The following is an 8,016-nucleotide window of genomic DNA, read 5'->3' on the forward strand; positions in this document are numbered from 1 at the left end:
TACTCTGTCCTGTAGTAACAGGTCATGTATCCTTAAAACCAAGTAAATTGTGGAGTTCCATGCTTGAAAACTCAACAGGCACTTTAGACAACACTCTTTTTTTTTTTTTTAATTTACATTTTTTATTTTTCAAGGATTTACTTTACTTTAAAATATTTGACTTTATATTTCATCTTAGGCATTTAATTATGAATTTTTACTTTAACATTTAATTTTTTTTATTTTTTATTTTATTTAATTTTATATAACAAAGTCCAATTAAATGAAAACAAACATTTATACACAATATTTGGGTGTCGTTCTTTCCAAACTACTTCCTGCTGGTAAGGGGTGCTGTCTTGGGGGATTCGAAGAAGATTCAGATATCCTAGCTGTAGTCTGTAGGGCTGTTTTGTCCAGCTGTTTTGAATGTAGGGTCAGCTTGTACTCTGTTTCAGGCGGTCTGGCGTGATCAAACCACATTTCATTTTCTGTGGAAACAAAAACAGAAATCCTTTTCCCCAGTAACTTGTCCTTCAACCTAAATTTTGGAGTCAAAACATTTTTTTAATTTAATTTATTATTTTACATGTCGATCCCAGTTCCCCCTCCCTCCCTCCCCCCAGCCCTCCCTCCCTCCTTCCCTTCCTTTTACCCTCTCTGCCCTCTCACATGCACTCTAAACACCCTCCCCTCCCATCCCCCACCCCAATTCCATATGTAGGGGAATGCCATCCTGTTGGGGTCATGTAGATCTGACAGGTCCTGTGAAGTAGGGACTAGGGCTTCTCTCCTTAGACAGCACACTCTTGGCAATGGACTGGACAGCATTTATCAAGCACAGCAGGGAAAGTTCTCACTTTGCATTATAAAAAGGACCACCAGGTATCAGCTGCCACAGAAGTAAGATGGACTATTTGAAACTGTTTAAACTGTTTTCTCTTGAATAGTTTCCTGGTTGTCAGTCATCTGGAGGCAGTTCCTCACATAATGAACTTGGCTTCCACTTCAGGAAGAGAACTACCTGAACTACCCTTTTCCATACTTGATTGTATTTTTGCCCTAATGTTTTCTATACAACTCTGTTCTTTTGGTGTTTTAGGAGTTTTTTTTTTTCCTGTACTTTAAAGCATTTTTAAAAATTTACCTTTTTATCTTGGTGTTGATAGTTTTAAATATTTTTCCATTCCAGTTTCATTTTCTTTTCCTTCTTTTTAGTCCATTTTGCTTGTGGTGTCTCAGACAGATTTCTTCACTGAAGCTTTTCCTTCCATAGCCTTCTCATTTTTACCATCATCATCATCAACAGCATTTTCATCATTATAATCACCGTCTTCATCAAGCTTTACTTTTTTCTTTGGAACCTTGTTACTACTTCCAGGCCAGATCACATGAGAGTCTTATATCTTCCTCATCTTTTTCTGACTCTGCAGCTTCTTCTGTAGCCATTTGGTATTGTCCACTAATGTGCCCAGTCCCCAAACCACACTTCAAACCCAAGACCGCAGGTGGTGTCATTTCAATGCCCCCAAAGGGAAACTGTTAGTTATACAGGCATTTTCAACGTTGCCAGTGTGACTTTGATGGGATTGCCTTCTTAATTCATTGCTTTTACTTCAGTGATGTGTGATTCATCTTTTGTCTCAGTTGCTAAAATGACCATCTTAATAGTAACATGCTTATTTTCATTGGCACCCATCTTAAAGTAATAATCTTCATTGGCTCTTAGTTTGCAACAGAAGAGATAGCTCTGAGGCCTCAGAGGGCTCACATCTGTGCCCATTGAGTCTTCTATGAGGTAGGGCATGCACTTTGCTTTGAGGTAAGTAGGATGGAGATAACCACCTACTGCTCCTCAGAACAGACATGCAGGACAGAGTCTCACCAGAGGATGACTGGCTTTTTGACCAAATTGATGCTGGAAGTGGCAGAATACTTAAATTTTCTGATGCCCTGGAAATAGGAAAGCCAATGATATGTCAATTCCTGGCACCATGGCCAAGTTATTTATAGTTACCGAACTCTTGAATCTTGAAACAGAGGTCTGGATTCATAATTCCTTTTCGTTAACAAAAATAGTAGCTATGAGTAAGGTTTTGCTAAAGACATCCTGACTGATGTGGAGACTGAATAAGGGTTGATTCACAGTCTGTTCAAAGTCTTAGAGAGTCCTGGTGGTGCTTGACACAGATGTGCTCTAAAAACTGAGTGAAGGTAGTTTTGATTATGATTACCACAGGGAAAATGCAGTGGCATTAAAAACTGCACAAAAATTTCTTCTAGAATTGCCTTTGTTAAGAATCATATTTTGATAAATGTATAAACAAGTTGGATTTTTTACTGCTCAGTTTTACCCAAATGTAGGTAGCTTTTTTTTCTTGCAACTGCCTTTATTATTCTAATTCCTTTCAAGGTAGTGGGCCCATGAGCACACAGAAATGCACAGAGAAATAAAGCAGAACAGCTTATTATTGGATTAAAAAGGAGGCAGTAGGTCTGTGGGGATCAATGGGTCCCAAAGCTTCAGATAATGACCATGACCTCTTTATTTAATAGAAAAAAGAAAAATGAGAGTCAACAGAATGGTAGATCCTTGCCTTACCCTCAAGGACATTGCATAAGCTAAGGGTGCAGTTTTGTGGTTGGGGACACACTTAGCTGGGATTTAATCCTGAATACCAAGCCAAAGAAAGCCAAACAACCCAAATGTCCTCCCTCCTACAAATAAAACAAATTAAACACAGCACAACAAAGCATCACTTGATGTGACATTCTCCTCTCCTGCTCCGATATGGAAATATGGCAAAAGAGTCAGTTGAATCTATCAGTGCTATAAAACCTTGGCATATGTTAACCTGGGCAAGGGGTTAAAATAGGGAGGGATGGAGAAAGCACAAGGGCCTAAGAGCTTGGAGGTAGAGGGAGGCCAAGCAGATAGAGTAGCTAAAAAATTAGCAGAAATACTGAGGAAAAACTTTGAGTTTCCAGGGGATGTGAAAGTATTATTAAGTGAGCCAGAATTATACATGAAGATGAAGGAAACAGTGAGGTTGTCAAGGTTATAATAATGCAGATCTTCATGATTAAGTACTTATTAGAAACAAGAAGTAGAAGTAAATTGGACATTAAAGCTGACAGTGTGTTATGTCAAGATCACTGTAATTTAAAGTTCTTGCCAAAATACTTGAGACTTCTCATTTCTGAGTAGCCATCAAACTAATTTACATTTCATTGAAATACTTTTGATTCATATAAAAATATTTCAGGAAGTCATCATTAACTTCGACAAGAGAAAAATGAAGATATATCAGTCTGGGTCGATAACATAAAAAGGATTTTATTGAAAGGATATGAAATTTCTTCTGGAGTTTCCAGGAAGGATAAGAAAGAAGCCTATTGGTGCAAGCAGGCATAAAGGCAGATAAGGCCATCAGGACCATTGCCAAGATGACAATGTAGATCCAGCCTTGGGGAAGAATACTGTTGTCTTGGTCACCTCAGCTTCACCATTGCTGACCACAGCACAGAACTTTGTTGAGACACAAGAGCTAATGCCACCATTCCTCTGATAGAGTCAAAATAACCCTTCAGAATTTTCAAATGGAAACATACTTTACTCTAATAATAAGAAAAAAAAGATCCTGTTTATTATTAAGAGTGACTCCTTCAAAATCTGACTCGTCCAAACTCTGAATCTGTTGGAAAATAAATCCCTTTTTATATTGTTACTGAGAGCACAAAACTGCCCGGCCTCTGTGGAGGAAACTTTGCTAACATATAGCAAAAATATACTTGTATAATTTTTCTACTATGAGTTTATTCTAAATGATACATTGACAAAAATACAAAGTTACATACATACATATCTATATATCTATCTATCTATATCTATCTATCTATCTATCTGTCTATCTATCTATATATATCTTTATTGTACATTGTATGCTAAATGTATAGGCAAATTCTGTGTTGGGTCTAAGAGGTGTCCCTTGGTGTATGCCTTGTGTAAGCTCTTCTTGAATGGAAGCAGAATCTATGACTATCACAGGGTATCCCTCTCACAATCAGGTTATGCAATCTAGTAAAGGTCAATGAACTTTTATGTAATTAAAGTCTCTAATCAATTGACTTTGAATGAATGAAAATGTAGATTATGCTAGGCATACCTGTCTTGATGAGAGAACCCTCTAAAGACTCTCTTAATGGCTCTGGAGAAACATATTCCTGAGAATATCCCCAGTAACACAAGGTTGGGAGCTGTGATGAGGACCTGAGTGGAAAGATCATCTAAGAGTAAACCAGTTGACAGTGGCCAATGACGACTCCACCTTATGACTTCAGGGAACTGAACTGCCAGCAACCCAAGGACCTGGGTTGGTACCTTGATTTTACCTCAGGGAGATGCCACACAAGGACTTAATTCACTTGGTTCCCAACTCCCGATTCATAGAAGAAGCTCTGAGGTAATACATTTGTATCATTTATTTATTATTTTTTAAATGTGTATGTCTGTGTACTACATGCATGACTGGTTCCTATGGAGCCTAGAAGAGGGCTGGAAGATCCCCTGGAACTAGAGTTAGAGCTAGTTGTGAACCACCATGTCCATGTGGGTGCTGGGAAAAGAACAGGGTTTTCTGGAAGAGCAGCCAGTACTCTTAATAGCAGAACTACTTCTCTTTCCCCAAATTTGTGTTGTTTAAATGACATTTCCTAAATTTATGGTGGTTTGTTACATGGCAACTGAGTACAGAGGTAAACAAATACTGCTGACTGTCTATCAGAGGACAGATGTAATAAATCATGGCACATCCACCCAACAGAGACATATGTAAAAGAAGCAGAGAAGCTCTGAGAGAGGAATGGTGTTGGCATATGACACCTTGACACCTTCTGAGTAGGAAAGAGAAATATGGATACCAATATATAAATGTTCGTATTTTCAGTAAGAAGCAGTAGAGTAACAAATCAAAACAAATTTGAAAATTGTTACTTAGATAAGGGATCAGGGGTCAAGAATGAGAAAACAGATTAATGAGTAAATTTTGTGAATATCAATTGTGTGCTATTCAATTTTTTGTCAGCATGGAAACAATATGTGGAAAAACCAACTTAGATGGAGAGAAGGTTTATTTTGCCTCCCTATTTCATTCCATGGTCAGTTGGCTTTGATGTCTGTGATGAGTTAGCTCATCCCATGACAGCCAGAAAGCAAAGGCTGCAAGAATTCAGCTTTCTAATACCCTGTCCAGGACACATCCTCAGTGACCTCTCTACCATCAATTGGGCTGCACCTTTCCAGGGTCCACCACTGCCCAGTAGTACCACAGATGGGCTACCAGGTCTTTATGTGTGATGCTGTAGATCCAGCCCAAAATACCTTGCTATAATTTTGACTTTGGCACCAGGTAAAGGTTCAAAAATGAAAACAAAAATGAAATACTGAAAGGTACGCCTAAGCATTAAACACTAATGGAAAAGAGTATACAGAGATGCTCTGTGCATGCCATTCCAGACTTTTTTTCTAGGAAGCTTGTCCAAACTTTCCAGATACCAGTTCCAAAGCATGAGTCCACATTATTACAGGTAAGCACAGCAGAGGCCCCTATCATCTAGTCCCATGCATCTAGTTCCTTTTGATAGGATGCAAAATTACACAGAAAAATGAAATCTTTAAAGTGGCTCCAAAGGCAGTATAATTAGGCTATTCCCCAATTGTGAGGGAATATATAAATATGAGAGAAAGTAGTGCCTCTTCAGGTGTAAAGCTCAAACCTTGAACAACAACAAAAAATAAAAAAATAGATGAATTGGACTTCATCAAAATGAAAAATTTGTGCATTTCAAAGGACACACCCAAACAAATGAAAAGAAAAATAGCTGAATGGCTGAATGAAAGTACATTATAGAGTTTATATCCGAGAAGAGCTGACATCCAAAATACATCAAGACCATCCATAATGCTGCAACAAAGAGACAAATTACCATCAAAACAGGGGGAAATATAGATGTTTCTCTACAGGAGATATGGAAATGGTAAAAGAGATATCCAATCTCATTTTTCCCTCAGAACTATGTGCATCAACATTTCAATGACATTGAGTTTTAAATAAAGTATAATTGAAAGCTAGAGATATGGGAAGCCTCAAGTTCTGCTGGTATATGGAAAGAACGTAAAGGGGTATAGCCTTCTTGGAAAAAAGTCTGGCAGTTCCTGAAAAAGGTAAAATAAAATTGAAATAAGACCAGCAGTTTTCTCAGTTGGATTTCAAAGCATGAGAATGAATCCTCAGAAATACTAGTACACAAATGTTCATAACAGCCTTACTCATAATAGCTCCAAATTGGAATCAGTCTAAGTGTCCATCGACAGAAGAATGGATAAATAAAATGCGGCATTTCCACAAAATTAATATTCAGCCATTGAAAGTAATAAAATTCATTGCCAACATAGGCTACAATGGAGATGAGCTGTGAAAATATGCAAAAATGAAGACCAGGAGGTCAGGTATTGCTTGAGGTTCTTTATCTGTAATGATAGTTACAAGCTACCATGAAGCCAGGAAGTAGATTAATGAGTGCATAAAGCTGGACGTGGAATGGAAATCAGGAGAAATACTGAAAAGATTTTTTTTTTGGTGGGTATAGAGTTTCTTTGGGGGAGTAATGAACATGTTCTAAATTTCATGGTGGTTGTGATCTCAAAATTTCATGACTATAAATGACTGAAGTACATAGTTTACATGAATAGTATTATACATGATGTATCTTGATAAAGCAACAGTGAAAAGTGTCTAATGAAGTTGAAAGAAAGGGTACAGCCAATTGTAAAGGAGTTTCCAGTGGATGGGGTGTTTTAGCATGGAAACAGAAGACTGAATTGCACTGATAGACAGCATACAGTACAAGCCCTGCATCCCATCAGTCACCAGGAGGTGCCACAGTGACAGCCACCACCCTGAAAAACTGAAAAGGCAAGACTGAAGTTCATTCATATATACTGTTATACTCAAATAGTCGATAAGGGAAGTTCTTTTTATGGGAGAAATAACTGCTGGTAGATGCAGACACATTGGTAGAATTAGAGCCACCACTTGCTATCTCCTAATGAAACAACTGCACCAATGATTTAAAAAAAAAAAAAAAAGAGGAAAAAGTTTGATGGGAGAGTTTTATAATGACCAAAACAACCAGAACCCCTTGACTTCGTCTTTCAAGAAAAGTAATGGTTTGGTTGAGAAATAATTAACACATAATAAATATACCCTTTAAAGTGTGTAGCACAGAGTCTCTGAGGGTGCTGGCTGAGAACTGTGACAAGCACCACTCGTTCTGAAGAAAAAAAAATTACAACACATTTGCAGAAAGATCTTAATTGGCTTTTCGCCTAGTGCTGGGGATTGGAATTAATTGACTTTGCTTGCAGTTCTTGAACCTCACACCATGCAATTCCATCGCCATTCCAGTGAGCTGTGCACAGGAGGCTGGTTTCATAGTCTGGGGAAGGAGGGAGGGGGTTCAGCCACCACAAAAGGCAGATTAACTGTTTCAAGGTTGCCTTTTCTGCTAAGACTAAAGCAAAGAGTTTTTTTTTTTTTTCCTCATCATGCCGGTTAAAACCACCCTGCTTGGGGATTTGGTTGCCATCTTTTTCTTCCTGAAATCTTGGAAGATTGGATGACTTAGTGCAGCCTGTGCCATGGTACTTTGGAACAAGTCACTCCAGTTTGTTAGTTTGTTTTCCAGTTAGCATACAAAGTAAGGGGTTTCATTGTAACATTTTCATAATACTCTGTTGTTATGGGTTTTTTTCCCCCAAGTCCCAGCCTCTCTTCTCTTCTCCACAATCCCTTCCTCTTTCTTCTTTCCCTTTTCTATTTTCATGTCACATATGCCCCATTACTCCTTCTTCCCTTACCCTTTCCCCTAAGATACCCCACAATTAAATCTAGGATCTGTATATGAGAGAAAACATGCAGTATTTGAGTCTGGCTCAGGTTGCTTGACATACAATTTTCTATTATTTTCTCTATGGTT

General features: G+C 38.1%; 1 pseudogene; it reads right to left on the reverse strand.

The window, feature by feature from the left end:
• Window positions 1-906: 906 nt before the first annotated feature.
• Window positions 907-1,786, reverse strand: LOC127232893 (nucleophosmin-like; annotated as a pseudogene).
• Window positions 1,787-8,016: the final 6,230 nt, after the last annotated feature.

The sequence above is a fragment of the Phodopus roborovskii genome, unplaced genomic scaffold, assembly GCF_943737965.1.
Source record: "Phodopus roborovskii unplaced genomic scaffold, PHOROB, whole genome shotgun sequence".
NCBI lineage: Eukaryota > Metazoa > Chordata > Mammalia > Rodentia > Cricetidae > Phodopus > Phodopus roborovskii.